Source organism: Papaver somniferum, chromosome 10 (genome assembly GCF_003573695.1).
Source record: "Papaver somniferum cultivar HN1 chromosome 10, ASM357369v1, whole genome shotgun sequence".
Lineage (NCBI taxonomy): Eukaryota > Viridiplantae > Streptophyta > Magnoliopsida > Ranunculales > Papaveraceae > Papaver > Papaver somniferum.
In genome coordinates, this window is record NC_039367.1 from 52,040,626 (window position 1) to 52,051,040 (window position 10,415).

The following is a 10,415-nucleotide window of genomic DNA, read 5'->3' on the forward strand; positions in this document are numbered from 1 at the left end:
TTTTTTTTGTTTATGTTTTCCTAAGTTGTGTTTTTGTTTTTGATTTTTTTTTTTTAGTATTTAGATATTTTTATATGTTGAAATGTACAATTTAGTTTATCAACATGATAGTGTTGCCGCTAAATGTTGGGTCATTGTTAACTAGCCAACCTTTGGTTTTTTCATTTTTTTGCGTTACACCTATGGTCCAACAGTCGGGTTAACCCAGCCGACCTAGGTAATTAGTGCAAAAGTAAAATTATTTGGATATTTCCTAAGAGCTCATTATATATTTTAGTTTGTTGTGTGGACTTTTGTCAAGCAATAACTCTGAAAAAACACATCTTAGAGTGACGTAAACTACTTAAGTGAGTGGATGTTTGAAAAGAAAATAATTACACTCCTCGTTGGATGTGGATTTAATCTTTATCATAACGATTATGTAGTTCCTTACCCCTGAAAAAATAGGATACGTAAGGAGTTATAAATAATTACATTAAAAGGGAGGGACATTTCATGCTTTTCAGGCCCCAAAGACTACCGCCAAACCATTTTTAATTGTTAGAGCATAGCTCGGTCGACCTCGCATGTGTTGCTATCTCAAGCATGTTTGTCAATGTTAGTGATCAACACTATGAGTCTTGATTTCTAGCCTACATAGCTAAGTCTCGGACTAGGATAGAAAAGTGTAGTTGATCTCAAAGACTTCATGGAGATTCATCATACAACGACGAAGATCTACTAAAGGAACCGTGGAACTTCATCAACAAAAACGTATGTGGAGACTTGAACTTATCTATCACTCAAAAGTCTATCTCTTCTCCTACTTCTTATGAGACAAAACTCGTATGCTATATAGACTGGATCATACACAATATAGACTGGATCATACACATTTGATATTTCGAGCCGAGTATATCTCGCCTATCTATATCTCGAAATCATGTGTTGGTAAAGCGTTTTGCTTTGATCAAGTTTATCTTCACCTAGTGACGAAAGTCATGAAAAGTTTCAATTACTTTGAGAATTGCTCTGACGTGAAATGATGTGTGAATAACGGCTATATAATGTCCCCTGAGAACGTCTCAATGATTGGAATGAGAGTTTAGATTGCATAACCATGTATTCCTTAATCCGAAGTTTTCGAACTTTGTTGATTGAGAGAAACCGGAGGAATTGGCTTTGCCAAGTCCGCAAACCCAGTCCGCGAACTGCGGAAGTTCTCATACCGAGAAATTCTGCTGGGATTTTCCAAAAACTCGTTTCCGTATTAGTCCGCAAACTCAGTCCACGAACCTAGTCCGCGAACTGGCGGAAGTCTCTTTGCCGAGATTTTCTGCTGAGTTTGGAAAACTCTGCCGGTTGTCTTAAGTCCGGGAACTTGTTTGTGAGATTAAGAGGTTATGATCTAAAGATGTGCTCTGAACATGAAACTTAAATTACTAAGGAATGTTTTATGCAAACCGTGGCTATAAAGTTCATGAGCCGATTCATCGAATCGAATCATCTTTGTTTCAATTGTGTCTTGTGTAGTTACATAAGATCGAATCGAAACATCTTTTCTTATTCTCATGAAGATGTTGAGAAAGATGATATTATCTCTGCTGAAGTTGTTCATGACTTTCTTAAGTACTTTGGGGAAGCAAAACAACAGCTTGTTGATACTTTAAAAGGTCTTGATAAGGTGAAAACTGAGTTGGAAAAGGTTGTGTCTGACCTTGGTCTCATAAAATCTCAAATCAATGATCTTCATAAAGAGAATCATCTCTCTGATGATGCAGAGAAGGCTGGCGTTCACAAGCTCGAAGACTCCATGTCTTGTGAAGATCTTGTACTGCCCATATCCCTATTCGCTGTCAGGGAAACGATGGAGTCTGATTCTCTCTAGCTTGTCCTTTTAGTTGCCTAGTATGTCTTCTTTTTGGTTTAGTTGGAAGAATAACTAGTGCTTTGAATAGCGAAGATTGTGACTACACATAGATATTTTTGTTTTCATCTTCTTATGTTTATTTTTTAGGTTTATTGGTATTGAATTCTAAAAATATTTGGAGGATGATGTTATTGCAGTATTGATCTTTATGATTTTGTGATATTGTCATATGATTTTGGGATATGTATTGTTTGCGTCCGTGAACTTGAAGGTCCCATATGTGTCAAAAGTAAAGTCGTTCATAAATTGATATTCGTATTGATGAAAGAACGAGTGGACTTTTGACATTTACAAAATTTATGCCTATGTAGTCATGTATTTGATGGAAAATAGGATAAAATCTTTTGTTTGACAAGGATAAAGTCTATTATGTCGTTATGATGGAAAATAGAATAGATCCTTGTATGTTATCCACGGTATTGATCTTCATTGATCCATTTTGTTATGTTTTACCGTGAAGGCTCCATTGTGTGTCTTATGTTGAGCACGATACAACTAAGTCGATTTTTCTTATTGGCTATGTTGGTTGTTCCATAAGATGCTATATGTTGAGATTTATGAACTAAATTAATCATCTTGGTTGGTCATTTAGTTATTTTCTCTGAAAGTCTTCTTTTGTTGAGAAAAACTTTTGACAATTAAATTGATTACTTTTCTGATTAGTTTGGTTGTTTGTTTTCCAATTAGATTAATTATGGGTTCTCTTGTAATTAGTCTAGTTGAGTTTTCATATATTCCACAAATTCTTGTGTTGAGTATATGAATGGCTATACAAATCATGTTTTATTGGTTAATGTATTCATATATTCCGTAAGGTTTTTCCTTATGTTGAGTATGTGAACGATTAAGTTAGTCATCTCCGTATGATTACCTTCGTCGTAGCTCCGTAAGTTTACTTATGTTGAGCACTTTCAATTAAATTGATCACTTTTGTGGTTTGATTTAGTTGCGTATTCCAATTAAATTAATCATGGGTTTACTTGTGATTTATTTGGTTGAGTTTTGGATATAGAAAATCATTTCTCTGGTTTTTGGTGTCCAATTAAAAAATCCTTCTTTTCTTTCGAAATTAAGGTCGCTCTTGTTGTTCTTTCAGGAATGACATCAAACGGGGGAGAGTTCTTTTGAACTTGTGCTTAATGGTAATATCTTGCGGGGTGTGCGGCTGTGGAATTTTAGAGGGGTTATCTTGTATCTTGAAACTCCTTGATGAATGTATTTAGATTCATCTTTATGATTGCATCTAAATTAAGTTAGTATGTATTTTTTATTTTAGTCTATGAAACGTCTCTTCTCGGAAATTTCATTAGAATCCCGTTCTTGTACTTTGCCAATTTTATTGACAAAAAGGGGGAGAATTAATGTGTAGTTATACTACATATACATATGGTTTTCGGATCATTGTGTAAGGGGGAGTGGTTTCCATGTGAAATGGAGTATTGACTAAGGGGAGTGATACATATCACCGTAGTATTATTGTTAAAGTCGTGATGCAATTGGACTTTGATGTTACATAATAATACTATGTCACTGTATAATGATGATCGAGAATCTCGATTTCTCTCATTGTTATACCTACGGATATTCAACAATGGTGATGCTAAACTTACAACCTTTGGGATCATTGGAGTACTTGTAAGGACGAAGATTTCAAGGAACGTTGAAGTTTATACTATGGAATAGGAGCCACTAAAGTTTATATTTTTTGTATTCCATATGTATTAATAGTTTTGTCACTAAAATTGACAAAGGGGGATATTGTTAGAGCATAGCTCGGTCGACCTCGCATGCGTTGCTATCTCAAGCATGTTTGTCAGTGTTAGTGATCAAAACTATGAGTCTTGATTTCTAGCCTACATAGCTAAGTCTCGGACTAGGATAGAAAAGTGTAGTTGAGCTCAAGGACTTCATGGAGATTCATCATAAAACGACGAAGATCTACTCAAGGAACCGTGGAACTTCATCAACAAAAAGGTATGTGGAGACTTGAACTTATCTATCACTCAAAAGTTTATCTCTTCTATCTCATACTTCTTATGAGACAAAAGTCGTATGCTATATAGACTGGATCATACACATTTGATATTTCGAGCCGAGTATATCTCGCCTATCTATATCTCAAAATCATGTGTTGGTAAAGCGTTTCGCTTTGATCAAGTTTATCTTCACCTAGTGACGAAAGTCATGAAAAGTTTCAATTACTTTGAGAATTGCTCTGACGTGAAACGGTCTGTGAATAACGGCTATATAACGGCCTCTGAGAATGTCTCAATGATTGGAATGAGAGTTTAGATTACATAACCATGTATTCCTTAATCCGAAGTTTTCGAACTTTGTTGATTGAGAGAAACCGGAGGAATTGTCTTTGCCAAGTCCGCGAACCCAGTCCGCGAACTCAATCCGCGAACTGACGGGAGTTCTCATACCGAGAATTTCTGCTGGGATTTTCCAAAAACTCGTTTGTGTGTTAGTCCGCAAACTCAGTCCGCGAACCTAGTCCGCTTACTGGCGGAAGTCTCTTTGCCTAGATTTTCTGCTGAGTTTGGAAAACTCTGCCGGTTGTCTTAAGTCCGCGAACTTGTTTGTGAGCTTAAGAGATTATGATCTAAACATGTGCTCTGAAAATGAAACTTAAATTACTAAGGAATGCTTTATGCAAACCGTGGCTATAAAGTTCATGAGCCGATTCATCGAATCGAATCATCTTTGTTTCAATTGTGTCTTGTGTAGTTACATAAGATCTCATAGCAATTGAACAACTCTCTGACTAGTTCATTTGAGTCAATTGAACTAGTTATGGTGAAGAAGAACAAGGTTAATATGAAATGCTCATATGGTTAACCTTTTTTTTTACTATGTTGAACCAACATACACATACACGTTTGGGCATGGTTTTCGCAAACCCAGTAAACGTCTACCCAAGTGTGTGTGACAAGCTAAGTTTTCGATCTAACGGTTGAGAAATATTAGCTTGAAGCTAAATCAGGTTTTCATCTAACGGTGAATATGGATTTCTTTGTAACTAAGGAAAAACCCTGATTTGAAGGCTATATAAAGGAGACGTCTAGCATTGTGAAAAACTAATCCCCACACGTCTGTGTGATACTAGTGCGCTCACTAGAGTCGGTTCTCCTTTAACCTTTGGTTTTCTTTTCTAAAACTAGGTTAACGACTTAAAGACTTCATTGGATTGTGAAGCCAGAACGATACTACTTTATCGTAGTTGTGTGATCTGATCTTGCATCTTCTATCGTACGAGAAAAATCTATTGATTGGCTTGAGATCGTGAGAGTTCTCCGATAGGCAAGATAAAAAAGTCACAAACATCTTCGTCTCACTGTTTGTAATTCCTTGACAAACCACATGTGTAGTCAGTAAGGATTGTAGAGAGGTGATTGATTAATCTAGGATGTTCTTCGGGAATATAAGACCGGATTATCAATTGGTTCCTGTTCACCTTGATTTGCATATCTTAAGACGGAACAAAACCTAGGGTTTTTCTGTGGGAGAGATTTATCCTTTGATAGACTTTTCTGTGTGAGACAGATTTGTTTATTATCAAGTCTGCGATTTTGGGTCGCAGCAACTCTTGGTTGTGGGTGAGATCAACTAAGAGAATCAAGTACGCAGTATCCTGCTGGGATCATAGGCGTAGGAGTACAACTGTACCTTGGATCGGTGAGAGACTGATTGGGGTTCAACTATAGTCCAGTCTGAAGTTAGCTTGGAGTAGGCTAGTGTCTGTAGCGGCTTAATACAGTGCGTATTCAATCTGGACTAGGTCACGGGGTTTTTCTGCATTTGCGGTTTCCTCGTTAACAAAATTTCTGGTGTCTGTGTTATTTCTTTTCCGCATTATATTTTATATAATTGAAATAATACAGGTTGTGCGTTCGTGATCATCAATTGGAAATCCAACCTTTGGTTGTTGATTGATATTGATTGATCCTTGGACATTGGTCTTTGGTACCGTCCAAGTATTCCTTGTGTTTGATTAGGACTCGCTGATTTCTATTAGCTTGAGTAATATCAAAAACAAGAGAGAGATATTAACTCCTTGAGATACTTTTATCTAGATTGAGTCTGACTGTCTAGTTGATTCTCTAGCAAAGTATTTCGGAGTTAGTCCAAACAGATTGCTAAGCGAAATATTTGGTGGTGTTGTTAGACCCCCGCTTTTTCACTAATCTTTTCTTAAAATTGCAAATTTACGTTATGCTTCATTTTACAAAAAAGTGACCATGAAATGGACTCTCTTCCTTAGAAATATATACCACCAAGCAGAAAAAAATAGAGCATATAGAATTAAGAGGATGTGGTGTATACAAACCGCAACAACACATTAATATCTCTTTCTTCGCACTTGTATTATGCCTTTTATACTTTGAAATATGGTGCACAAACAATTGATCACGTGAAATGTGGTGCAACTATAATTTTCACTCCATTAACTTTAAAAACTATGATATTCAGTCTTCTCTGCAAATGCAACGCATTGGTTTCGCCAAATAACCACACCTCAGTCGCTCAACTGTCGCACAATAATATAGTTAGGGCACACGTCATCATCATTATGTTGCTCCGTGGACTTTTGTCAAGCAACATCTCTGGAAAAGATACATCCTGATCGGTACATACATTTTAGAGTGATGTAAACTACTTAAATATAGATGGGTCTCCCTCGGTCATCCCGATTATATATAATATATAATACCCTACTAAAATTTCATGTTCTTTCAGACCTACTTTATGACCTAATGTTGTAACCTTTAGGTTTTGTTTCCTTTAAATAAGAATCCAATCGTTACTTTTTGGGATCATGAACTTTTAAACATTGCCTGCTCATTAAGGACGCGACCATTCGCCAACAGGTGTATTGGATGTCTATATAAGCTTTCCTCGTGTCTCCTTGTAGCATTCTACAATAAGAAAATCCTAAATTCTTGTTAAACAAAAATTGATAATCTTTCATCAGTAACAGTGATGGATATGTTTTCGGAATTAACTACCGAGATACTACAACGCCTCCAAACTGCAGAAAGTGTTTTAGCATGCAAATGTGTTTGCAAAGAGTGGAATACTGTCCTTGGGGACAAAAGAATTAGCCCTCTTTTTGGTTTTAAACCAAGAATTGGGAAAGATAAAGTTACTCAACTCTTCTGTAGAGAGGAAGACTTCAGCTCGACCTTAACAGCCAACAATCACAACTCCTCGAATGACGGAACCTACGATGATTGGACTAAGTTGTATACAGTAGTTGGAACTTGCAATAGTCTGGCATGTTTTTATGTTTCACACCATGGCATACAAGATCCTTTATATATTATGAATCCAGAAACTGGTGGGAACCTCCATCTGCCACAACTATGCATCCCAATTGCATGAGATCAAGTACTTTCATGGTATCCACGATACAACGTAATTGGGGTTTCAGCTACTGTCAACCTACCAATGAGTACAAGGTAGTTCGAATTCACATGGATGGTAAAGTTCAAACACACATTCTAGGAGACGAGAGGGGATGGAGGAACATAGGGGAGATTCCTTATACTTTTCGGAGTTCAGGTGTGTACGCACATGGTTGTATTTTTTGGCAGGATCGTTGTCAGCAGGATACTGGCATAGTATCTTTCAATTTGGACACTGAGACGTTCCATCCACATTCGCCACCCCCGTATCATATTCATGGGAGTGAATTTTGGGTAGATTCTTACCCATCACTTGGGATGGTCATGCTCGGAGTTCGCCTTTTATTTTACTACATCCATGAGGTGGTTGATCAGAGGCTCCGGATAGATTTCTGGGCTCCCATTTCCGAAGAAAATATCATACATGGACCTTGCGGGGAATGGAATTGGAATATAATATGAGCATTTTCTTGGAAGAAGATGGGGACGAATGACCGACTTATGACCCGATAGCCTTTGGAAATAACAACGACCTCATATTGTGGCAGAATAGGCGTTTATTGCGCTATAATATACTCACCAAAAGTTGGACGGAAATTTGGGGGATACTACCGTTGGAAACATGGGTTGCAATTATTCCTCAGATGAGGAGCGTTGTCTCGTTGAAGAATTTTGGTGGACAATCGAAAACGTGTACTCATGATGTCCATGCCATTAACACATTCCTTGGGTTAAATATGTAGCTTTTTTTTTCTTTTCTGTTGTTTAAATTTTCCTAAGTTGTGTTTTTTGTTTTTGATTTTAGTAGTTGGATTTTTTTATATGTTGAAAGGTACAATTTACTTTATCAACATGATAGTGTTGCCGCTACATGTTGGTTCATCGTTTAACTAGCCAACCTTTGGTGTTTTCCTTTTTTTGCGTTACACCTATGGCTTAACAATCCGGACAAACCCAGACGACCTAGGTAATTAGTGGAAAATTAAAATTATTTGGATATTTCCTAAGAGCTCATTATATATTATAGTTTGTTGTGTGGACTTTTTTCAAGAAACAACTCTGAAAAAAACACATCTTAGAGTGACGTAAACTACTTAAGTGAGTGGATGTTTTAAAAGAAAATAATTACACTCCTCGTTGGCTATGGATTTAATCTTTATCATAGCGATTATGTAGCTCCGTACCCCTGAAAAAATAGGATACATAAGGAGTTATAAATAATTATATTAAAAGGAAGGGACATTTCATGCTTTTCAGGTCCCAAAGACTACCACCAAACCATTTCTAATCTTTTCATAAAATTGCCAATTTGCGTCATGCTTCATTTTACAAAAAATTGGTTATAAAATGGACTCTATTCCTTAGAAATATATACCACCAAGCAGAAAAAATAAAGCATATAGAATTAAGAGGATGTGGTGTATACAAACCGCAGTCGCACATTAATATCTCCTTCTTCGCACTTGTATTACGTCTTTTATACTTAGAAATATGGTGCACAAACAATTGATCACGTCAAATGTGGTGCAAACTATAATTTTCACTTCATTCACTTTAAAAACTATGATATTTAGTCTTCTCTGCAAATACAAAACTATTACATTGGGGTCGCAAGATAATCGTTCCTCATTCTCTCAACTGTCGCACAATAATCTAGTTAGGGCACACGTCATCATCATTTTGTAGATTTGTGGACTTTTTTCAAGCAACAACTCTGAAAAAAACACATCTTAGAGTGACGTAAACTACTTAAGTGAGTGGATGTTTCAAAAGAAAATAATTACACTCCTCGTTGGATGTGGATTTAATCTTTATCATAGCGATTATGTAGCTCCTTACCCTGAAAAATAGGATAGTAAGGAGTTATAAATATTTATATTAAAAGGAAGGGACATCATGCTTTTCAGGTCCCAAAGACTACTACCAAACCATTTCTAATATTTTTATAAAATTGAAAATTTGCTTTATGCTTCATTTTACAAAAAAGTGGCCATAAAATGGACTCTCTTCCTTAGAAATATATACCACTAAGCAGAAAAAATAGAGCATATAGAATTAAGAGGATGTGGTGTATACAAATCACAATCGCACATTAATATCTCCTTCTTCGCACTTGTATTACGTCTTTTATACTTTGAAATATGGTGCACAAACAATTGATCACGCGAAATGTGGTGCAAACTATAATTTTCACTTCATTCACTTTAAAAACTATGATATTCAGTCTTCTCTGCAAATGCAACACATTGGTTTCGCCAAGTAACCGCACCCCAATCTCTCAACTGTCACACAAAATCTAGTTAGGGCAAACGTCATCATCATTATATTGCTCCGTGGACTTTTGTCAAGCAACATCTCTGGAAAAGACACATCCTGACCGGTACATACATTTTAGAGTGATGTAAACTACTTAAATATAGATGGGACTCCCTCGGTCGTCCCGATTATATATAATATATAATACCCTACTAAAATGTCATGTCCTTTCAGACCTACTTTACGACGTAATGTTGTAACCTTTTGGTTTTGTTTCCTTTAAATAAAAATCCAGTCTTTACTTGTTGGGATCATGAATTTTTAAACAGTGCCTGCTCATTAAGGGCGCGACTATTCGCCAACAGGTGTATTGGATGTCTATATAAGCTTTCCTCGTGTCTCCGTGTAGAATTCTACAATAAGAAAATTCTAAATGCTTGTAAAACAAAAAAATCGATAATCTTTCATCAGTAACAGTGATGGATATGTTGCCGGAATTAACTACTGAGATACTACAGCGCCTCCAAACTACAGAAAGCGTTTTAGCATGCAAACGTGTATGAAAAGAGTGGAATATTGTCCTTGGGGACAAAAGAATTGGCCTCCTTTTTGGTTTTACACCAAGAATGGGGAAAGATAAATTTACTCAACCCTTCTATAAAGAGGAAGACTTCAACCCGACTGTAACATCCAACAATCACAACGCCCCGAATGACGGAACTTACGATGATTGGACTAAGTTGCACCCAGTAGTTGGATCTTGCAATGGTCTGGTATGTTTTTATGTTTCACACCACGACATACAAGATCCTGTATATATTATGAATCCAGAAACTGGTGAG